The sequence below is a fragment of the Alligator mississippiensis genome, chromosome 6, assembly GCF_030867095.1.
Source record: "Alligator mississippiensis isolate rAllMis1 chromosome 6, rAllMis1, whole genome shotgun sequence".
Taxonomy (NCBI): domain Eukaryota; kingdom Metazoa; phylum Chordata; order Crocodylia; family Alligatoridae; genus Alligator; species Alligator mississippiensis.
Window position 1 is genome coordinate 45,675,993 of NC_081829.1, and position 20,885 is coordinate 45,696,877.

Genomic DNA, 20,885 nt, shown 5'->3' on the forward strand with positions numbered 1-20,885 from the left:
GTAAATTCCAGCAGGTGATGATCACTGTCGCCCAGGTGGTCGAGTACCTGCAGACCACTCACCAGGTCGTCGCCTGTGGCAAGGGAAAAGTCCACAGGCAAGGACCTGGTGAGGGGGTCTGAGGGTACTCCACCACCTGGTACTCAACTCTGCTCGACTCTGCTGCTGGTAATAAAAATTAGCATGTAGAAGCAACAAGTCGTCTTTTTCAGAAATTCTTCAACTGGATACTTTTTGAAGGTTCAGTGGGAAAGGGAGCAGGAAAAAAAAGGAATTTCTTATTACACTTATTAAGTTCTAGTATATAGCATTTGAGGAACCTTATGCTCAAATTCTTAATTACAAATTTAAATCCAGAAAATCTATTTTCCAAAAATCTGTTTTACTGTTTCATTAAGCCAATAAAATGCAGTAATCTTCTATAAAACTACTGACATGGAAGAACACTATACCAAAATGAGTTTAAAAAAAAAACCACAACAAATTTAATTTAAACCTTCTTGTATCTTTTTCCTTACATACAGCCACTGTTTTGGAGGGCACGAGGATAATACAGGACGACTTCTCTCTAAAACTTTCCCTTGAAAACATTAAAGTTTCCTTATGTGAAAGCACAGTAGCTTCAACATGACTTTATTGTCTTTGAAGTACAAGTTGAACAAAAAACCAACAGTTAGATAACTGAAAACTGTGTGAAAAAGTGTGGGAGGGATCAGAGATTTAATCTAAGGGCTGGGGAAGGCTTCCAGCTACAGTGAATGGCCTTTCCTTTTTATAAACCTTTTGGAGATAAAGTAGCATAATAGGCCTAGCATTTAACAAAATAGAAAGTGCTCTGTTCCTGAAGGAAGTTGTGTTCCCTCCAAATCGAAGGAGCTTCAGCTGTGGTTCTCACTCACTTCAAGAATCTGTAAAATACAGAGCTGCTGAATCTTGAGACTGTTGCACACAGGAGATTGATGAAAGCAAGTGACTGGCAGCTTTGATAGAGCTTACTCTCTCCAACATTAGCTTGTTCAGTAGTGGCCATGGGCTGCCACAGTACCCATCACCATCTATATCATCTGCTCTGGCAGCCAGTTACTGTCCTTCCCTCTTTTAGCATGCTAATTCTCTTCCTCCTTCTCTGTCATCCTTTCTTGCCTCAAAAATACCCTCTATTCCTAAGTCACCTTCTCATGCTTTATGGTAACATTTCTGTATTCCCTAAAATCTCCACTTGTTCCTTATCCGTATTCTCAAGTTTACCAGGTACTAGTTAATGTTCATGTCCTTGAAGCTCTGAATGTTGTCAATCCAAACCCTGCAAGATGAGAAAAGTACCTACAATTATTGTTTCCTTTCTGGTTTTTCTAGTAAGAAGTAATTCTGTTTTCACCCCTCAATTTGTGGAACGCTACCTCCAGAGCCTCCTGAGACCCTAAAAATGATAAATCCTTTTCCAGTTTCCAAGCATGAAATCTTCCTGTTTTACAGGGGCTGTTCCTAGCAACTTGAATGCTGGATTGTTTCTGTGTTGTCAATAGAGAAGCTGCATGGGGCCAGAAACTGTGCAGCTGGATATCTAATTAACAAGATACACAGAACACGGTGGTGGGGTCTTGAAGTCATGGCAGTGATTATGTAATTTGCCCTGCCTGAAAAAAATGGAGATATCAGAGGACATAAATGCAGGACAAAATACCAAAAGTACTTATTTATGAAAGATAAGGAAAATCCATTCTGCCAAGTAATAGTAACATATATCTTGCTGATGCCTCTCGGGGCTGGAAAGACAGAGACACGTATTTGAAAACCAGCGGGGAGAAAAAGCTGACCAAGCCGAGCATTTTCTACAAAGATATCATTTTATCTCCCCTGTACACAGGCTCAAAGTTTGCTCTCATTAATACTGTCCTGGGGGTCAAGCATATGTACCTTGCAGTATGTGCTTTACAGTGTGTAGCTTGCTTCTATTTTTGTGTTAAAACAATATTGTTTACACAGCTAATTAAATGTTTATGTATATAGATTGATTAAGATGTTATTGTTAAAAAAAACCCCTAAGATCTTGCATGAAAAACTTGATTTTACAAAAAATTCCACAAAAACATTTACCTGTCAGACCTTGGTAAGATTTATAAAGATAAGAAACTCTATACAACTTCTGAATTAATTCCCTGCATGATCAAAATGCCACTTGTAATAGAACGTGAAATAACCAATACAAGGCTCAGTTCACAAGCTCAGTTCTATTCTGCATCCAGTGGAGTTCGGACTTCAAGCATGAAGCACAATGGGTTGAAGTGGAATACAGGACTACAACAGAAGAGACAGCCAGCTAAGTAACTAAATGCAGCAGTGTCACAGTGCTGGGTAAGGGATTGGTACCATAAGGAAAGCAAAAGGTACTTGGAAAGGGAGGGCATTTTTCACCAACCAGTATTAATTATTTTTGATTACACAGAGGTTGTAACCCAAAGGAAGGAGTGCTCAGAAATACTCGGAAACAGTATTTGCACACAGCCCAGCAAGACAGTGCCATTCAGGACAGAGAATAAAAGTGGAAAATCATAATTTATTGGAAAATACAGTGATGCTTACCAGTCTCTGCAGCAGCAGAGACATTCTCTCTGACAGAAGGTTGACTGAAGAGATGGGGGTTTGAGTGCCCAAGCCCCTTTGAATGAAACCTCAGTCAGGTTCCTCCCAACACAAGAGCTCCTGCCTTATCCTTTCAGAAAAGAGTAATTGGTCCTGCTCTTCTGGATGTTTTCTAATCTGTCAGATCCAGAATGTATGTCTATCCTGGCATCCCATGACAAAATCCTGTCCAACTCGTTGGCAGGTGCGCTGGAACACTGCAGAACATTTGGTCCATCTTTAACTTCCCTATAGGATAGCTTTAAAAAGGTGTAGTACTGATATGTTGCTTTTGGACCTCATACTCAGCAATGTCTTCAAAACGAATGTAGATCTTCTTTACCTAGGCATGAGGACTTTCTGCATTTTTGCCTCTATGCAAAAAATAAATAAATAAAATAAAATAAAATAAAATAAAATAAAATAAAATAAAAAGGCCCAGGTCTTCAGAAAGGTCCTAGATGGAACTATGACAGGCAGCCAGGACTAGGTAAGGTTCATACATACAAAAGCAAGAAGAGATGTACATGTGAAGAAACAGAACTGGACAGCACTTAAAACTGGAAGATGACATCCTGTTGTTGTGATCAAAGAAGAGGCCATGCAGGAACCTGAACAGCCAGGACAGGTAGATGACAAAGCACATAACAGTTCACCACAGACTGTGGACACAAACATTCCTATGGCTTAACTTACTCAGACATAAAACTATTCTTCTACCCAACAAGACTAGAATCTCTGGAGTGATTTACCTATTTACCTACATCACTGTATGCTTTGCATAGATAAAAACTCATTAAATACCAATGCAGCCAACACAAGTGCACTCTTTTAAGCCAGCCACATAGAAAAAGGCAACCTAAAGCAGATTTTTTTTTTTTTTTTTACTTTATGGGTCTAAATGAAAGAGAAGTACTAGTCTTTAAGGAGGGAGGTTGTGTGTGTGTGTGGGGGGGGGGGTTGTTGGTTGTTTTTAAGAATTGTTTCCCATACTTCCATTTGTTTGAATTAAACCACAACTGTAAGAACTTTCAAGGCTGAAAGAACTAGGGCCATCTAGTCTGGAGAAAAGTAGACTAAGGAGTATTTGGTAAGTCTTCAAATACCAGAAGAGCTGTTAGAAAGATGATGGAGATAAACTTTTCTCTGTGACTGTAGAGGACAGGAATAGAAACAATGGCCTCAAAGTGCAGCACAGAAAGTTTAGACCAGAGATTAGGAGGACATTTCTGACTACAAGGGTGAGCAAGCATTGGAACTGTGACCCAAAGAAACTGTGAACTCCTAATACTCAGAAATTTTCAAGAACAGATTAGACAAACACTTGGCTGGCATGGTATAGCCTTGATCAGGGTGTATTAAATGACCAAATGAAGTCCCTTTCCAGCCCCACTTTGCTAAGAACCTATGACCAAATTTCCAGTCATTGAAGTTGAAAAGCTTAATATATTTAACAGAAAGGGGAGAATAAAACAAGGTGACATGGACTAGGAGACTGACAGCTTTAGCATCCAAGAAGGAAAGATCCTACAGCCAGGAAGAAAGAAAAGTAAATACATAATAGGTGAGGTAACACACAAAAACAAAAAAGCTATATCTTCAAAGCACATTTATTTTCATGTGCTCTCTTCAGTGTTGCCCTACATTTTTTCCATATAAAGCAACCTTTCATCAAGATCTGTATCTTCTGATGTGATGCACAACACAAAAGAGTTGGAAGATCAGAGAAAGTTAAAGTATAAGTGACATACGTAAGGAAATTCATTCATTAGTTACTATCATTAAGAGTTTACAGAGCCAACATTAGTCATGAGCTACAAAAGTCTACTTCTTTTTGTTATGAAGTTATAGTATTCCAGAAGCAAGACTTTCCAGTAAGAAGTGGGTCTTATACCTGTTACAAAGTTTGTTGCTAATCTACTAACTGAAGTCAAAACAATCAAAGTCTTTAGGATCAAAATCAAGCCTGAAAGCAGCAGCAACCTCATTTAAAATTTTGACTATTTCAATTATTTGAACTTATTCTCAACACAGCAGATGACTTTATTCATGCAGATGAATAACTTTATTCTTTGAAAAAATAAGTCAAATTACATGCTGCTGGATAGCTGAGATTACATTAAAAATAATAAATGAAAACTTTAAATGACTATCATTATTTGGGGATAAGATTGAGATTTATTGCTTTAGCTCGCACTGCAACACAGGAGCTGTCATTTTTAACAATAGTAATATTTACCAATTTGCTGGAAGTAAGAACAATTATTGAAAAGGTATATATCTGATATAATCACTGCTCAAACTTGGTAATCTCTTATTTTGGCATATCACTGTACAATACATTCTTATATTCTGTTAATGACTTCTAACTTGGGTAGAGTGCCATAGCAACTGGGAGTTTATTTCATTATCAGCTCTGTCTGCTAATACTGATATAACTCTGATCCCCAAATAACCATTTTGGCAAGGTGACCATAAGCAAAAAATATTGCATATTATATAAAAATAGTATGGTTGGTAAAACATTTACCTCCTCCATAAAATTGAAGTAGGCTTAGAGCAGGACAACAATGACAACTCCCCATTCATTGTCTGCATAATTAGAATTTATAGTTTTGTAAAACTAAACAGCCATCGTGCAAATTAAGCTCATATTCTTTTTTTCCTACATATTAAAACCATATCACTTTTTCTATCACATACTTTATTGTGAAAGAAGTTGCCAGAATCAGATACAAGGACTGATTCCTATAGTAAGGAGGTCCCATAAACACAGACCAGTAACAAGCTGAGTGATGATGCACGTAGACTGTAGCAGTCTAAGCTCCTCACGTCATGAGTTTGTATTACACTTGGGTGAACTTGAACACATGCACAGAATGACCCACATAACAGACAAATAGTCTTGTTTTCATCATCATAAGTTTCATTCCTTTCCCCAGAGCCAAATTGTTGATAAATGCATTCTCAGACAAATTAAAAGGTTAAATATTTTTATTCCTTCCAGTCATTATTATTAGAAAAACAGCCCACCCCTTTTCGTTTATACTTCAAAAGAAGATATGCTGATACAGCAGAAGTCTCCATTTCAAACCTCAGGTCTCAACTGTTTATTGCTATTGATTTGGCAGTACTGTCTATGGTAAGATGATCTGGTTGCTGACAATGGAAGCAGGGTGAAAGGTACCTGAAGCTATTGATGCCATTGATTACTAATGGAAACATTTGTGTCTCTTCTCTTACTTTGTCCATTCTCCCTCAAATTGTTTATCCACCTAATGCACTTTTTATCTAAATACGAAGACTGTAAGCTTGCTGGGGTGAGAACTGTATACTGTTGGTACGGTGCCTAATGCAACAAGCAATTTTCTTTTAGGAATCTTAAATAAAAATATGAATAATAATTATATGAACGGATACTGAATCAAGAAAACTATTTCCATATTCAAAGCTAAGTAGTGTTTCACCAGTTCAGCTGCAGTTAAATGTCAATACTAGATGATATTCATACTGTGAATAAGCTTATGGGAAACATTTTTTGCTGTTATGTATCTGTCCGTTCATTTCACTAGTGCTCAACTCACCACTCATGTCAAATTTCAGCAAGAGTCTGACTGAAGCATAGGAGAGGAAAAGAATGCAGTATTTGTGACAGTTAATATAACAGAACAAATGTAAAAGGCAAAGTAGATGTGCACCTTGTAGACTAACTGAATCAGATGCATAAGCTTTCATGGTCGGGGGGGGAGCAAGGCTCCGCACTCCACTCCAACCACAGCAGCTGCTGCCTCTCGTGGGCAGCAGATAAGGCTCAGGCACTGCTGGAGGAGAGGTGGGGGGCTGCAGGTTGGGAGTGAAGGATCATACTGAGGAAATGGGGTCATGCTGAGAAAAATTTGGGAAGCACTGGTCTACACCATTGGTATACATAGCAGAAAAATGCAGGCTACAACATTAGTTCCCTACTGCCTATGTTGCAACAAACTCTATAATTATGTGCATTCGAGTGCATTCCATGCCAATGGCAGTGTCATTCAACATCTGCCTTCATGGGGGCTAGCCATGAGAAACATTATACTACTCGTTTCCATTGTACTCTTCCACTTCTTTTCACACGCAACTAATTCAGATTTGGAGACTCTATACCTATAAACAAAACAGCACTGCCTTGGGCACACACAAGGCCCGCTCCAGTATACCACTACATTTACCTTGAAGTCTATTTCCTCCACAAGTGGCCCCACTCCCTAGTATACCTAAGGTACATCAGTTCACATCATTTGGACACATGGAAAGAAATCTCTAGAGGAATTGCACAAGGACTTTAATAACTTCCACCCTCCATCAAATGGCTCTGGAATACTCCACCCAGAATATTTATTTCTTGAACACCCACCACTGTGAAACTTTGCAATGGCTACATTGCCACTGCGTTGTAACAGGAACCAACTAACTGCTAGAGCTACTTCCACACTACCAGCTGCCGACTTAAGCCAAGCACAGACAATTACTTAGGGGCACTTAAGGAGTTTTAGTAAGCTGTTGAGGGTGGGGGGAAGGGGAGAAGGAAGGCATTGATCCTATCCAGCCTGATGGTCGCTGCCAGAAACCTACGGAAAGCGGGCTGCACAGACTCCTCCACCCCCTGCTCATCTATCTCCCCCCCTACCCCAAACCCCCACCTGGATACCTGTGGACACTGCATAGTCCTGGCAGCCAGGCCCACACAGGACAGGGCATGTTGTAACACAACAAGCAGCCATCCTGCCTGCCCACCACGATGAGTCACTGCTGCCACTGTGCTGCACCAGGAAAGTCGGGGGGGGGGGCGGCTGGCTCAGGTTGAGCACCCCCCAACAGCCCGCACGGACTCACGGTACCATGGTGGCAGCAGCTCATCGGTGTGTTGCATCATGCCCCGGTGTGGCAGCTACTCAGTGTGCTGCATCATGCCCCATCCTGTGCAGGCCTAGGTGCCAGGACTGCACAGTCACAGCACCAGCTGGAAGTATGGATAAGCACCAAGAGGAAGTATGGCCACCAATGAGGAGAGAAATGATTCGGGGGAGGGGCAGAGGAGTCCGAGTGCTGTGTGGCTTGGCTCAGCCCAGCTGTGGAGCAGTGCAGGGGACAGCCCTCCCTCCTCAGGTTCCTGGCAATAGACGGCAGCCCAGAAAGGATCCACTGGTGGGCCAGATACAGGCCATGGACTATATTTTGCCCACTCCTGTCCTAAGAACACTACTAGTTCTATTGTAGAGCTTGTCTGTAGACATTATAACTGTATCTGTTCTGATCCCACTGACAATGATGCATACCTTAAGCATCTGGAGCAGGAATTCCTACACTTGCAATACGACCTCAAAAGTACAACAACTCAAAAATCAGACCCAGACTTGGACACCAATCTAATCTACTACTATACCACCCCTATCACAAGGGCAACAGAATCCCTCGTCACCTGGAACCCTCAGCTTGAACACAGTTAGTAACCTCTAACCTTACTGGAAAAGTGATAACAGGAACAAGGCAGCCTTAGGGAACAAGCATGTCTTATTGGCAGCCCCAAACCTCAAACGTCACTCCAGCAACAGACTATCCAAATCCTATGCTTACAAAGCTTTGCAAAGAAACCCAGAAGGCAATGTGCCTTCTCAAAGACCACATCATCACTGGAGCAGACAAAATTGATTAGAAACACTGAAGGTTCATTCACCTGCTCATCTACCAACACCATATGCCATCACTTGCTTAGTGCCCCTCATAATTCACAAAATAAACCCAGATATTTCAAAATGGGTCAGAGAGCAGAGAGTCACTAACCTGCTATGGTCCAAGATCTCTGCAAACTGAAGAACTGCTCTGTTTTTCAATAATAAAAAAAGAGAGAGAGAGAGAGACAGTGAAAGTTATGAGTTAATATTTTCCAAGGACTACTTTGAGTCCAAAAATATTGAGAACCACTCTTATACCAATTAGATCATTCAATATTTGTTGAATGTTCTCTTGCTTTGAAAGGGCTCAATTTTTGGCTTGTTTATCCAAACTTAGATGACCTATTTTTCAACTAAAGTGCAGAAGCATCAAGTTCTTGCAACCAATCTTCAGTGGTGCTTCATACCTGCAATAATTAGCACTCAGGTTCAAATTTTCAAAACTGATTTTTTTTTTTGGGGGGGGGGTGTTAGGGAGTGTACGCCTCAAAGCAAACCAACACTATGATGATTGCAGGTTTGCTGTATAACACACACTTACAATAAGAAAGTTAATTCAGTATTTGAATGAAATACTATGTAACAACATTTGAAGTGCGTTAAGTATTCTTGTACACGTTCTGATACAAATATTAACTTCCACACACTTTCTTTTAAGGACTGGCTTCTCAAAATGCAAAAGCATCAAGCACTATATTCGTTTATAAATCTTTAGCTAAAAGGTAAGGATGACTCTTGCACACAAGCTAATGTGTGTAACTATAACCACTGTATGCAACTTCAACCACCATTGGGAAAATCTACACTAACATCAGCTTGCTAAACAGATTTAAAAAAAAAGATTTTCTTTCATTTAGCAAGTAGATACTACTTTGCTTTGTTTAACAAATGTTTCAAGTTCCTTTATACTCAAAATGTGCTTTCACATGACCACTTTAAGATCCTTTTCATAATTTAAAGGCAGATTTGCCAGCCACCAAATTTTATGAAGGGGGGGAGGGGGGTATCTCTTCTTTTCAGCCTTGCGTACATTAGACATTTAACACCGATAGAAGCACTATTATAAAAGCAGCCAAACCTGTTACTTCAGTGACATCTAAAATATAAGTTGTTCACTTTGCTGTGGTTTTAAACAGCAGAAAAACTATTTATTGTTTCAAATAAATATGGAAGTTCTTTTGTGGAAGCACATTTGCAGATATTTATTTGTTCATAAGAAAGTCTATAACACATTTATTTCTAAATTATCCATTCAAGAGTGTATGTAGAACCATTAGTATGGTTAGTGAGGAGACCTGGAAAAGGCATATTCAGTATATGGATGACACTGACCATAGCACCTCAGTTAGAGCCTAGTTCTTGTACATGCCCAATCTGAGCAAGCTGTCTGAAGTGATAACAGCAGGGACAGAAGCAAAAAGAATCAGTTCCTTTAACTGAAGGAATAAATCCACCATTAGTTAATAAAATTTGAAAATAAGAAGTTATTCTGGATGCCCAACTGTTGCTCAGTCACATTACAGGAAAAATGACTGCAGAGCTGCAAATGGTCTAAGACCAGCCTGACTACAGGATTGCCTCTCCTCCCATGCTGAAATAGCACAGCTACAAAGTGGCCAAGCTGAATGCCTCAAGAGACCCTCTCATCTGGCAGGAGGGGCTCAGGATACTGGAACTTGTTTTTCCCCTTGTCCAAACTAGCCTAATTTTTGGTGAACTTCTGGACAGTATGCAAGAGACAGTGATCTGATAGGACTTTTGGAAAGCACTGGGGTACAGTCCAATTAGCTAAACTCCTTTTCTTGAGTGAAGGTTTTAATTTTGCTGGGACTTCATTGTCATGTGAATCTTGTGTTCAGATGCTTAGAGCTGTCTATAATAATCTTTTTATTAAGAAAAAGAATTCTGTAGTCTAATAGTTCAAAACACCATAAATAATTTTGATTTGCTTAATATGCTTTCCTCAAAAAATCACCTCTCGATATCCTAACTTAGAAGCCAGTCTTATTAAGTGGACGGCCCTGTTGATCACACTTCAGAATTATTGATAAAAGTTTTCTGACTATGGGTTTAGGGGAGGAAAAATAAAGTAAATGGTAGGGGTGCACTGACAGAGATTTTGGGGGGACAATATCGATAGCCGATATTTAAGGAGACATATCAGCCTGCCTCTAGGTGATAAGTCAGGTGTGGTGGAAGGGGAGGGGGGAGTGATTTTTTTTTTTTTTTAATCAGAGAAAACCAGGATCCCTACTCATGAGAGTAAGAAACCTCACTGTAAGATACCTTAAATGCATGCATACACACCAAATGTGTCCTTGTTGCAATGAAAGCTAACATGCTAGGCTACATTAGTAGGAACTTTGCCAGCAGATTAAGGGAAGTGATTCTTCCCCTCTATTCAGCACTGGTGAAGCCACAGTCCTGGAGTACTGTGTCCAGTTTGGGGTCCCCACCACAGAAAGGACGTGGACGAATTGGAGAGAGTCCAGTGGAGGGTAATAAAAATGGTTAGGGGGCTGGGGCACACGATTTCTGAGGGGAGGCTGAGGGAACTGAGTTTATTTAGTCTGCAGAAGAGAAGACTAAGGGGGGATTTGATAGCAGTCTTCAAGTCCTGAAGGGTGGTTTTAAAGAGGATGGAGCTAGAGTGTTCTTAGTGGGGGCAGATGATAGAGCAAGGAGCAATGGTCTCAAGTTGCAGTGAGAAGTTTAAATTGGATATTAGGGATAATTTTCTCACTATGAGGATAATGAAGTACTGGTGAAGTATTGATGAAGTATTTTTTTTTAAATAATATCCTTCAGTCCCAAAATGCAGCTCTGGTGAACTAGCCATTGCACTTAGTTTTGTTTCGTAAAGGCGGATCCTCCTGGAAATAAGCTAATTGCAACTGAACTTGTTAAATATGTGATTAGAGTTCATCTCCCTTTTCCACAAAGAGCAGCTTCATAAACTTCTCCTTGTCCACTCCTGGGTTGTTGTTTTTGTTGGGTTTGTTTTGTTTGTTTGTTTGGGGGGGGGGTCTTTCCCCTGATTCATTTTAACTACCAAGTCAGATGTCATCAGTTCTTTTCCCATGGTAGGAGGATCTGCGCTAACAAGCAGTTATGTCACTTCTGCAAAGCTGAGCTCTTCTAAGCGCTGGGGGTTCCCATATCTACACATGGTCCAGAGTTCTCCCCCCCCCTCACCTTCACAATTTGTCTAGACTGGAGCCTTGGGTTCCAATAGATCATCCGGCTCCCATTCAACCTGGTATCCTTCACTGAAGACAGACAGCACAACCTCCCCAGAGGTGATATGAAGGGTGGCAGGTGCCCAAGCTTCATAGCCCAAGCCCATGGAGGTATGTTTGCCAGAACGCAAACGTCCAGCAGGTGCTGGGGGAGGGAAGTCTGGTTAAAGAGTGGGGGGGGGGGGGGGGAGCCCTCTTTTGCTGCCAGGAACCAGGAGGGATAACAAGCCCGGCAGCTCTACTGGGGCCTTTCCTTCAGGCCTAGCAGCCAGCCCCGATCCTGCAGCACTATCCTGGCCAGGGGCGGCTCCCCCGCGCCGCCCTAGTCATGCCCAGGGCCTTCCCAGCAGCTCGGGTGGCACAAGGGATAAGCCAGGTTTAAACGGCATGAGACAACTCCCGGGGCAGGGGATGCCGATGTCCTCCCGGCGGCCGAGGGGAGGGAAGCGCGGGGCAGCAGACAGCGCCGGGGTGACCCGCACCTGTGGACCGCAGCGAGGGCTGTGGCGAGCAGCAGCACGCCCCACAGGCATCACTGCACACCACTCGGGCCGGGCGGCTCCAGGATCCCCCCCTCCCCGCCGCCGCAGCCCGGCCGCTCCGCGCTGCACTCACCGGGGAGAGGTGGAGGGTCCCGGCTCCACGCCCCGCAGCGACCAATGTCCCAAGCGGGTTGTGGTTGCCGTTGCCGTTGGCCTCCTCCGCGCACACCCCGGAACTCGGCTACCTCCGGCGCGCCCAGCTGACACTGACGTCACGCCGTGTGACTGCGCAGGCGCTGGGGCCGCGCGAGGCCGGCAGGGTGGGGGCTAGGACGTGCCCGGGCGCCGCTCTGTGTGCGAGGTTGCAACGGCTTTTCCGCGTCTGCCTGGGCCCACCTAGCGCAGTCTCTGCCAGCCCCAGCCTAGGTCTCCCCCTACTCGTGCCAAACCTGCTGCTGTCGCCTCATCCTTCTCCAGCTGGCCCCAGGCCCTGGCCATTTTCAGCTCACAAAGGGACCCTGCGGGATCTCCAACAGCCTCCGCTTGTTCATAACCTCCCGCACTTTTTTTTAATCTTAGTGCTGTGCCGCAGCGCCGGGCAGCTTCTTTTTGAACACCCGTCCCTCCGAGCTAGAGGGATTTAGCTCCTGCCACACCTCAGCATTTGCTTTGCCTTGTTTTTGGCAAAGTCTCTGTTTTGCTCTGTGGGGTTGAAGCACTGAATGCAACAGCATCTTGCTTTTCGTCTGTGGTCCTTTTTCTCCACAGGAAAAAAGGCCGTACAGAATTGCCAAGCAATGCCCGTGTATAAGCAGGGGAAAGTCCTCCGATAAAGCATCATTTGCGCCAGTCCCTCCCTAGAAGTTGGGGGCATTGCTCAAGGGTATCAAAGCTGCTTTCAGGTGCAGTCCAGGCACTGGAAATACCTATAATTTCTTGGCCTGCTGCAAAGCATCCTTTGGAGTCTGACCCAAGGCCTCATCAGTGGTGACCTTAGGGTTGTTGGGGCCCTGGACAAGAGTTATTTGGGGCCCCTTAGAGACTCATGTTTGATGGCCCTATAAGCAAGTCAGACATTTTCAATTTCACTTTGCCCTGTCCATGCAATTGCAATAAAAGTATCTTAAAACAATATTGATAATACAAGTATTAATTACAATATTACAATAAATATTGCAAAATACAACAAATTAATGTAATTCATTTTTATCTGTATAAAATGCGGGCCCCAGGCAGTCACCCAGTTTTCCCTCCCCTAGAGCCACTACTGTCCACATGGAGTGCTGGGTGTGGGGACACAAACCCTTGAAGCATTAGTAAATGTAGATGATTCAAAGTCATTGTCATAACTTCCTGAAAGTCTTTGTGCAACATCAGAGAGATTAAAACAGAAAATGAACCCAAATTTCCTGAGTTCTGCACCACCAATTTGACCACAAAATAATAATCCTCTGAGTCACTTTCAACCACTGAGCATTAGGACTTACTCTATATGTTCCCCTGCTTAGTCAGTAATATACCTTAACTGCTACCACTAAAACATCCATAGTATCCTCTCCAAAACTAGGATTTTTGCTCATGTATCAACACCTAGAATCTTGTCAAGTTTCTGTCCTTTAAGTCAGTGGGACTTCATAGGATGGAGCAATGCTTCTACTTAAAAAGAGCTGTAAGACGGTGTCAGGAGAGAGATAGCATCCTCTTACATACCTATTCTGAAATTTCTGCAGACAGCTTTTCCTCTTGGTATATAATGCTCACTCTCCATTCAGTATCCTGTATGGTGGCCTATGTACTGGCTAAGTCACACCTAGTCACCTGCAATGCTTTTTCAAAGGTCACAGTACCAACTTCATCTCTTCATTCCTGCCCTGCATCAGAAATTGCCATATGTCTTAGTGTGATGGAGTTTTTTGTAAATGTTTCAATTAGTGGTTGGTTTTTTTTTCCTACTTCTTTAAGAACCTTTACTGTTCCAAACCTCCTCACTATCTCCAGAAGTCATCACCCTATCTGATTACCAAAGAGAAGGGCACGGTTGATTTAACCCTGTTCTTAAGAGTTTGATCACTAATTCAGAATGCAAAGTCATTGGGATGCCTGGTAATAATTGAAAAAGGTTCTTAGAGCAGCCAATTCTAAACTCTGACCAAAGCTTTGTTGTTCTGCTGTTGGTGGTTTTATCAATTTCAGTCAATTTAGTGGCCACAGGGTGACAGTACCTACTATTGAATTTTGGATTGTAACAAAACCCCCAGGTTTTTTCTTTTTCTTTATTTACTTAAAAATATGACACCCCTTTTCCCCATCATTTCTGCCTTTTTCTCTCCCCTCCTCTATTCCCTATAGGGGTGTGTGTGTGTGTGTTTGTGTACATATATATATATTTATATATATATATATATATATATACACATGAGTAGTTATAAGTTAAGTTGAAACCCTGTGTACATAAGTCCCCTTTTATAGTAACCATGAGCTATTGTAATAGTGCTTTACTGTGTGTGTTGGATTACTATAATGTATTATACTGTATGGTTATTGTGTCTTAAGTGTCTCTTTGTTAATACTGTATGGTTTAGGCCTGTGTCTGTAAAGTAACGTCAAGTAATGTCAAGTTTCCATCTTCTAATGTCAAGCCTCCGTCTTGTGTCCCCTGATGTTGTAACCTATGACTCATACCTACCCCTCCTATGTAAATCAGTGCCTGGATGAATGGGGATAATACGGGTGCTTGAGAGATAATGGCAATAGGTCTAAAAATAGATGAATGACTGAACCATCAACTCCACAATGCAAGCATCACTCTGCATTGACCCTCCCTGGCTCAAGATTTGAAAGACAAAGACTGCTGCAGATCCCACCCAAGCCACCATTACAGACACCTGAAACTGCATGTCCTGACCTAGAATGCACATGCTCAGTCCACCAGGGGCTGGCCCTAGCCTGGGCAGGCCCCCTGCCACTGGGGTTATGGAAGGTCTTCCCCTATAAAAGGGGGCAGTGAAGATAGACCCAGTGGGAACACCATTTTCCATCCGGACCAGTCCACATCATGCCGCCTATCCACCCTAGAGGTCCTGGCGGCAACTGGACAACACCAAGCTGAAGGAGACCCCGACTGGCCATTGAGGACCAACCTTCAGCCTGGGATAGTTAGATATGACCCTCACACTTCCTCCTACAACTTGGACTCTCTCTCTCCTCCTGGACTTCAGCCCCTGCATCAAGACTCTTTAACCCCTACTGCCATTGTGTGTTGTTACGTCTCAGCTCTGTGTTCTTGGGCAACCCTGGCACATGACACAGCCTGTCTGACTCACAAAGGACTCACCCCTCCTCCCCTCTTCTACACAAACAAAACTGATTAAGATGCAGTGAGACACACACCTAAGACCCTCCAGATAAGGGTGACAAGAGTAAAACAACTGCCCTAGGTCCCATTTGCATCTGAGATGGAACCAGATGACCATTCATTTACATGAGAGATGGAAAACAGAAAGTCTGAAGCAGAGACTGCAGTGAATTCTGGGATCAGAGAAGCAGGGGAGCACTGTATGATGGGGAATCTGTGTTCCAAATGCTAATCAACCCATGTTCACACACACCCAGCTCAGCATTTATCAGACCAGTTCTAATGTGGATTTACAAAGGACTTTCCCCCCCAGACATACATACATCTCTAAGTTTAATAGGCATCTCGGGCCGTACATTCCCCGGTCCCACTATGGGAGGCCTATTTAAACTTGATTGACTAAAACTCAGTTGCCAGGTTAGGGAATGCTGAGGCAAGAGACCGAGTCAGAGGGGGTATGGGCAACATTTGAACAATGGTAAAGGGGTTCATCGCAGCGTCCAGCCCATTGGAGCCCTAACCATAGGTGTTGTCATACTTTTCCCGGGATGACTGGTGGGAGTCCTCCTGCCCAAAGGTTATAAACACCCCAATAATTGTCTTAAGTCTGTTAAAAGACCATAGTAAGATCTAGAAAAGTCATGCTAAGTTGAGGCTTGTTCACAACAAGTAAAAATCAAAAATCCTGATGCTGCAAGCTATCTATTGTTTCTGAAGAAACCATGAGATATCCCATCAGTATATCTGCTATCCGTAGGAATTTCAAGCTGGCTCCCAAGTATCTGCTTACTCCCTAACCTCATGTGTTTCCTGATTATCAATCAGTTTCTTGAGATGTTCCAAACCAGATAACCCCTTGTCAATAGAAAAGACAATGATTTACACTGTTGAGAATGCTTCGAAACAGCTAAACTGACGGTATAAAAATCTGTAAAAAAAAAAAAAGCAGCAGTGTGGGTGCTTCAAGAAGAAAAATCGTGTGTGCTGACACCATCCCCTGTTGTTCTTGGGACGCTGGAAGAATAGATCGTCTCCCTTCGAGGATTGTGCTACGAACTTTACCTGTCAGCTTTGCAACCCAAGTACCTTGGACTGGTGAGATCCCAAGTGCCCTCTCTCTCTTTTCTCTCTAGCCATAAATTTCTGAACCTGAACCATATTAGTTAAGCTTGAGCTAAGTTTCCCCAAATACTTAGTGAAACCAGGGTAATACTGTAATTGTTTGTGTTTGTTTGTCCTGTGCATGTCTACTAGTACCATTATATATTTCATATACTTAGCAATAAATAACTTTTATAGTCAAACTGGTATTAAATGGGTATATTTTTCCTTCTCTACTCCTCCTTCCTCCCGTGCTCTGCAGCAACACTTCTTTTACCTAAGCTAAAGGTCCCTGTGAAGCCCAAAAATACTGTGGGGTCTGCTTATCAACAGGCCAAAGATTGAGATGTGCTGAGTTTGAAACACATAAGGGGATCAGCTTGTACAGGCTGATTCACCCAGTTTGACTCAGACATGCCCTTATGAAATGAATGCTAGCCCATGAGGGTGTCAGCTGGACACCCAGTCGGATTCAGAGGGATTCTTTTTACCTGTGTGCTTGTGTCTGACTGCAGTTTATTGTTGCTCTGATGAACTGATTCTTGGCATATGAGGGTGTCAGTCTGTCCATGCTGATCAACCCGCCTGGGTCAGGCGTGTCACGTTAATCTGTGTGTGTTTGTGTGTATGACTGATTTGGTGACTGGAGGAACCCAGCCCCATTGAAACTGAGTCCTGCAAGATAGCTCCATTGTGGGGGTGAGGACTTGCAGAAGGGAGTTATGTTCTTTTCAAGGAATAGTCTTGTTTTCTAGTTCAATATGTACTTTTATTTTTAAATGTTAATTTATGGAAAAAATAAAAACTCTAAATGATTAACTATTGAAACATTTGAACAAATCCATTCCACTTCATTTTCCGACTATTGATTCCTGAAAGTTTTGTGATTTCACTTTTTTTTCTTGATTTAGGATGGGAAAAATTTCAGAAACTTACAGAATAAGAAAACAGTTTCCCACCCAGTTTTAATTAATAATTTTCATATGCAAGCTCTTTGAGAAATACTTAAATACTTATAAAGTGTCAAAATCAATCTATATTAGCTAATACAGACAACAAAATGTGGAAAAAAATAAAAGCAGTTATACATCTTTTACTGTATGCATGCCCTCACCATTCTTGAATGCTCTGTGAGCTTAGACCAGTCTTCCAAAGAACCAAGATACTCCATTCAACTGGAACTGAACTGCTGTTGTCACAGGCCTGAGTTCAAGTCTAACATGAGGCTTCTTTCGTGCTGGCTGGGGGCATGGCTTGCCTTGGATTTAAGTAGGTATTGTAGTTTGTTTTGTGAATTATGAACTCTCTTTAGCTCAGCTTCCTTTGACCTTGGTTGGTGCTTCAGTCTGAAACAATTCCCTATGCTATAAATGAATGGCCTTTTCCAGGGGTGGATTAGGAGGGCACGCAGTGGTGTGGCCACACCCTTCCTTTTCTAATTGTTGCAGGAGCAGCAGCTTGGAACTTAAACCCCAAGTAAGAATTCCCCCCACCCCCCACCTTCCCCTTCATGCTCAATCATGTCCCTTCCATTCCCTCCCCACCCTACCACTGTCACTGTCCCCACCCTTCCAGGTGTAAAGGGAGCTCCTGCCCACTCCAGCTGGGCAGCGCAGGAGCTGGGTTAAGACCAGGACTGTGACAGCAGCAGCAGCTGGGCCACTGTAGGCATGTGCCTGCATTTTCAGAATCAAAAGTGAATGTCTGTTCACTTGCTTATCAATTTAACCTAAACTAACCTGCGAAGATTGAATCGATTCAGCCTTGGGCTTTTTGACTGTCTGTTCTTATCCTAGCTGTATACATGGAAGTTGTAGAAATGTGGCTTTCCCAAAGATTTACTGTACATTACCAGCATATTTGCAATCTAATACCACTGTTAATAATTGTTGCTGGGGTTATGTTGCAGCTGTCTTATGTCCAGCTAGGATCAAATGAGTCTCTGACCCAGTGGCATATTTGCATTTAGGGCAATTGAATGACAAGCAGCCTTCTGCAAAGAGTGCATACAGAGGCTTAAATCTGTCTTTACCTTTAGGTGGCTAAGTGACTTCAGATCCTGCAGATTTTAGTTTTCAATAATATCCTCCACATTTTTTTTATCATACGTTCATCTGTACAACTGTACTTGTCCTTATAAGCGTGCTAAGAAAGTTTCCATAATAGTCATTTAAGCTCTGCTACATAACTATTTCACCTAGGAAAGGACACAAGGCTGCAGTAGGACCCAGCATTTTAGTTGGGGAAAATCTATGACGGGGAAAAAAAGAGGAAAACAACCCTTTTACTCCAGTAATCTCACAGTTAGGGAACTTACTGGAGGAGTGGGAGCCTTTGGGTGTAGAACACCTTTAGCCAAAGGGAGTTTGAAGTACCTCCCACTTCCTGATTAAATACTCTTACAAGCAGACAATGGCCTAGGCAGGGATAAGACCATTTGCCATGCTCCCTGCTGAAGTTGACCCACCAAGTCCAAAATGTGAGCAAGCCAGAAGGAGCCTAACTGTAGCTCAGTTTTGGTTGATTATTTGTTACTTAAATATCTAACTACTTAAATTTGAATAGGTGACATGTTTAATGCTTTGTTGGGGAGGGGTGTATCACTGGCTGAATGGGGAGGCAGTGCAGACCGTCAGGAAGTGCCATAACGGCCCGTGTTGCAATGCCGATGTTGGGGGACCCACCCTGGCCCCGCCATTGCCCCCTCCACCCATGGCCTCTGTCTGTGCCTGGCAACCTGGATCCTCACTGGACACCTGGGTCCCATGGAGCAGCAGCAGCACCTATGTGGCTCCAGCCAGGGTGGGGAAGGAGTGGCTCTGCTCCCCCCAGGCCAGGGCCAGGCGTCCTCCACTGGTAGGCGCCTTTGCAGGGCAGCTTCGCCCCAGCCCCCACAGCCAACAGGTAACACGGGCTGGAGGCTGCAGTAGAGCCCAGTGTGGAGGGGAGGGGCAAATAGAGCAGCATGGAGAACCCAGACACCTGGGTTCTCTTCAGCTCTGGGAGGGAAGTGGGGTCGAGGCAGGGAGAGCAGGGGGCACTGGGAATCTGGATTCCTGGGTTCTCTTGCAGCTGGGCAGCCCCCGGATGCCTGGGTTCTCCACACCTCTGGGAGGGAATTGGGGTATGTGGGTTAGAGACTAGGGGCCTGGACTTCTGGGTTCTCTCTTTGGTCCGGGACAGGAGGGGAGTCGAGGGTCTTAGGGCGGGAAGCCCAGCCCCTCCTCCTGGTTCTGGGACGAGAGTGGAGACTGTGGGGGTGGGGGTGAGAGCAGGATGGCCAAGGGCCTGGACACCTGGATTCTTTCCCAACCAGGCAGCTGGGAGGCCACAAGTCTGAAGTTTGTTCCTTATTCCTGGTTTCCAGTTCCTTTTTCAAAGCTAATCTATACATAATAAAAGTGTCTTATTAATGAATTACACATGCTAAAGAGAGAGAATTTCATTACCTATACATATTTACTAATTAATATGTAAAATAATATCCTGCATTAAGTATAGAGCCCTAATTGAAGATCAGATTAGGATGAGATTACGGGGCAAAATACTTCTTTGGCCACCCCAAACTTCACGTTGATGCCACTGGGAGACCATCCCAAAGAACCCTGAGCACAGTCCTGCCTGGCCGAACGCATGGTTTGGCTCTGCCAGGCTGCCAACTGACAGCCACCCATGCCCAGTGTATTAAGTATATAGGCTTGTGTCATGAGGAAAAAGCCAGCACCGGCACAAACCAAAAACCATCAGGAACCAGAAAAAGAAAAGAAGGAGCTGCATTTCTGGAACAGCTGCCCAATGAAGACAGAGTGGCCATGGAGAGAGAGTGAGGAGGAGAGAGATCTGAATAAAAACAAAGAAGGAGACGTGGCTTAAATATCTAAGTACTTAAATAAGAATAGGTGACATTTTTAAGTTATCTAAGTACTTAAATATGAATAGGTGACATGTCAGAGCAGGAGGAAAACCGAGTGAGATGGCAGGGGTGAAGAGGAGTTGGATGTCAGCTGGCTGGGAAAGACTGGGAACAGTGTCAGATCAGGTGAAGAATCAGTGCCAGGAGTGCAATACGGGAGCCAGCACAACTCCAGGAAAACAGAGGGCCAGCTGGGAAGAGGTGGCTGAGCCCTACAGTGACAAGTAAAACTTTTCTTATTTCTTTTATTATTATAACAAGGTTGGGCGACGCTGGAACACAATTAAAAAAGGCAAAACGTAAAGACAGTAAGCCCAATGCTGTTTAGTGTGCTTAAAGGGGAAGACACCCTATTTGTTGGACTCTGTACCCTTTGTGGAAAAAAGAAGGGGAAATCAGGCTCATAGAGCACAAAGAACTGAAACTCATCTTTGTATATTTTACCTGAGTTTGTGTGGG

General features: G+C 43.2%; 1 protein-coding gene across 13 annotated transcripts in view; it reads right to left on the minus strand.

Moving 5' to 3' along the window:
• CCSER2 (coiled-coil serine rich protein 2) overlaps positions 1-12,336 on the minus strand; it is a 139,340-nt gene extending 127,004 nt beyond the window's left edge. For 10 of the 13 annotated variants that reach the window (XM_014601690.3, XM_059729834.1, XM_059729837.1 and 7 more), the window contains exons 1-2: positions 12,191-12,336; positions 8,446-8,484 (exon numbers count right to left, since the gene is read on the minus strand). The gene's annotated coding sequence lies outside the window, so the exon portion shown is untranslated. The remainder of the gene's footprint in view (positions 1-8,445; positions 8,485-12,190) is intronic. The other 3 variants (XM_014601689.3, XM_006272384.4, XM_014601688.3) reach the window with 2 other exon arrangements.
• Between the last annotated feature and the right edge of the window lie 8,549 nt (positions 12,337-20,885).